The following is a 3825-nucleotide window of genomic DNA, read 5'->3' as shown; positions in this document are numbered from 1 at the left end:
TATATACATACATATGTGTATGCTACTGCCTTGCATATCATCTACATATGATAGATTCCAGTTTGTAAATATAAGTAATTCATCTTCTTCATACATCAAAATTAAGTTCCTCAGGGTTCAGTGCTTGGAGGAATACTCTTTACTTTATATATGCTTCCATTAAGCAGCATGGGATAAGTTTTCATTGTTATGCTTATGATGCACAATTATGTTTGTCCATGAAACTCGATGAATCCAATCAGCTACAAAAGACTACAATCATGTCTTAAATACATGAAAACTTGGATGACCCTAAATTTTCTGCTTTTAAACTCAGACAGAGTCTGTGGTTTTTGGACTTGAGCATCTTAGAAATAAAATGGTCAGTCTTTCACTTTCTCTGGATGGCATTAATTTGGCCTCCAGTTCTAAAGTTAAAAATCTTGGTGTTATTTTTGATCAGGACATGTCTTCTAACCCCACATTAAAAAGGTTACCAAAACCACTCTCCTTCACCTGCGTAATATCACTAAGATTAGAAACATCTTGTCCAAAAATGATGCAGAAAAACTGGATCATGCATTTGTCACATCTAGACTGGACTATTGCAATTTTTTATTATGTGGGTGTCCACAAACTTCATTAAAAACTTCAGCTGATCCAAAATGTTGCTGCCAGAGTTCTAATGAGCGTTGAGAAATCATATCTCTCCAGTTTTAGTTTCTCTCCATTGGCTCCCTGTCTAATTCAGAATAGAATTCAAAGTCTTACTTCTAACCTACAAAGCTCTCAACAACCTAGCTCCATATTATATTACAGATGTTATTGTTCCATATTTTTCTAACAGAGCACTTCACTCTCAGACTGCAGGTTTACTTGTGGATCCTAGTTTCTAAAAGCAGAATGGGAGGCAGAGTTTTCAGTTATCAGGCTCCTCTCTTGTGGAACCAACTTCCAGTTTCAGTCTGTGAGGCTGACACATTGTCCTGTTTTAAGACTGGGCTTAAGACTTTCCTTTTTGAGAAATCCTATAGTTAGGGTTGGCTTGGGTTTCCTGTGCTGTCCCTTAGTTATGCTGCTATAGGCTTAGACTGCTGGAGGACAAACTGACCACATATTTTCACTATACTTGTCAAGGGGCCAGGTATTCGGATTTGGATTGACTTTAAATTTTGAAGAACTACAATAGCGAGTCCTCCCGTTCACGCTCGCTTCACTCAGCTGGTGCAGGCAGAGGAAAGCTGGAGAGCTAGCGGCTCCAGCTGCAATGGATGGATGGATGGCGCCTTGCCGCCCAGGCGAAATGAAGCTGTTCTGACCATTAAATAAATGCATAATAAATGCAACTTACATGTGTTTTTCCCTCATGATGCTTTTTTTTTTTTGGATTGATGCGACTTTTACTTAGGAAAATACGGTAAATATATTTTTCCTGGTAGATTTCCCAAATGAACAACAAACTGCTCATCTGAGTTTTTTCCCACAAATTGAAGATTTTTAGAGTCTCTTAATGTCAATGTAAATGAATGCGTTTAAACAGTTCACCAGCCTTGAACGCAGCTTCATATTTGTGAATCTGGAGTGGTAAAGAAGTCTTCAAAGTCACATTTACAGGCAAGTTGATCCGTCCACAGAACGTGATTTGTGTACGTGTTTGACAATCTGTATGCACATAATATTACTACTACTGCAGGTTGAAATGTGCACATAAACAAAAAAAAATGTTTATGCGTGTGTGAATATTGGGGTACACCGGTGGATTTTATTGTACATTTACAAAACGTTTTGTACACTTCTATGACTACTCTTTAGACTAATTTATCTTCACAGCATGTTACAAAAAACATTACTGGATACGCCATCAGTTCAGGCAGAACTGTTGCGTTTCTCACCATTTCTCAGACACGAATCATCCTGAGGCTAAAAAAATAAAATTTAGTTTAAATATAAAAAAATACGTTTCCTTTCTCTTCCATGTGTGTGTTTTATCTCCATTACCAAACAACAGTAAACCAGTTAGCTATGTTTAAGAAAGCAGAAGCAGTTTTTTTTTTTTTTTCTTGGAAAGGGTGACTTGACAATAGATGTGTCAACACTTTGGTTTCTTGGTTGGGGTATCTTCAACCAGAGTGACAAAACAGTTCTCCTCTTCCTCTGCTGGGGTGTACAGTTTATGAAGAAAGTTCTGTGTGGAGACGAAAAAGGAAGTGTTAAGCTCTAGACAAACCGAATGTAGACATCTCTGGTCATTGTGTTTATAGGAAGTAAAAGAAACCACCTTACCACAGTGCTGTTTGAACGATCACTGAGGAGATCCCGAGGTTTGGGTACTTTGGGGAAAATGCTGTTTTTAAATCTGTTTACAGAGTTAGAGATCAGAGGTAAACAAAAAATGATGTTAAAACTGTAACTAAGATTAAAAACAAAGTACATGTTCACTTACACCCAGCAACAACATGTCACAGCAACCAGGAAGGCAATCACCAGTGGGATAAAAATGGCTGCAAATACCAGTGGACTAAAGGGCACATAATCAGCATCTGGAGGTAAAGACACCCGGAGTGCTGCGGTCAGCTGAGAGCCACAACATAAGAAACTTTGAAAAACTCATTACATGAAAACAGAAGACAGTGTTGGACAGTGTTGGACAGAGCAGGACGTTAAGATCAGCGTATCTCTTTTCTTTAAAGGAGTGATGAAATGACAGCCTGCTCTTTGAAATACAAGCCTTTATAATCAGAAGTAAAGAAAGAGCAAAGAACCATACCAAAACACTTCGTGTCACTTAGTGGGGTGTGCCCACCCAGACCGTTCATAGCTTTAATCTGTATGCAGTACTGGCAGTGAGGGATCCGAGTCAGCTGATACTGAGTTACTTCTGTAAACTGAAGATCCTGGAAAAGATAACAGCAGCATTACATGACACATCTGGGATCACAGGTCTATCTTCAAGGGAATAAGAATGGATCTTTACAGTTTCCTTTGATAAAGTTCATAAAATACTTATATCAAAGGACTGAAGAGATGTCATCTTGTTGGAATAAAACAATGAGTTGTAGCATGTACAGTGGTGCTTGACAGTTTGCAAAGTCTTTATAATTTTCTATATTTCTTCATAAATATGACGTAAAACATCATCAGATTTTCCCACAAGTCCTACCAGTAGATAAAGAGAACCCAGTTAAACAAATGAGACAAAAATATTATACTTGGTCATTTATTTATTGAGGAAAATGATCCAATATTACATATTTGTGATGGTAAAAGTATGTGAACCTCTAGGATTATCAGTTAATCTGAAGGTGAAGTTAGAGTCAGGTGTTTTCAATCAATGGATGATGATCAGGTGTGAGTGGACACCCTGTTTGATTTAAAGAACAGGATCTATCAGAGTCTGCTCTTCACAACATGTTTGTGGAAGTGGATCATGGACGAACAAAGGAGATGGATGAGGAGCTCAGAAAAAGAGTTGTTGATGCTCATCAGGCTGGAAAATGTTACAAAACATCTGTAAAGAGTTTGGACTCCACCAATCCACAGTCACACAGATTGTGTACAAATGGAGGAACTTCAAGACCATAGTTACCTCCCCAGGAGTGGTGGCCCAACAAAGATCACTCCAAGAACAAGGAGTGGAACAGTCTGTGAGGTCACAAAGATACTGAAAGCAAAGGTTCACATACTTTTACCATCACAAACATGTAATATTGGATCATTTTCCTCAATAAATAAATTACTAAGTATAATATTTTTGTCTCATTTGGGTTCTCTTGATCTACTTTTAGGACTTGTGTGAAAATCTGATGATGTTTTAGATCAAATTTATCAAGAAATATAAAAAATTAT

General features: G+C 37.6%; 1 long non-coding RNA gene across 1 annotated transcript; it reads right to left on the bottom strand.

The window, feature by feature from the left end:
• Window positions 1-1962: 1962 nt before the first annotated feature.
• LOC119415221 lies at window positions 1963-2451 on the bottom strand. The gene is made up of 3 exons (XR_005187042.1): window positions 2423-2451; window positions 2263-2335; window positions 1963-2164 (listed from the first exon to the last, which is right to left on the bottom strand). It is a non-coding gene; the product is annotated as an uncharacterized LOC119415221 (long non-coding RNA).
• Window positions 2452-3825: the final 1374 nt, after the last annotated feature.

This window comes from Nematolebias whitei, chromosome 1, assembly GCF_014905685.2.
Source record: "Nematolebias whitei isolate Nwh7 chromosome 1, NemWhi1, whole genome shotgun sequence".
NCBI lineage: Eukaryota > Metazoa > Chordata > Actinopteri > Cyprinodontiformes > Rivulidae > Nematolebias > Nematolebias whitei.
Note: the sequence above shows the minus strand (reverse complement) of the source record. Positions and strands in the feature narration are given on the sequence as shown.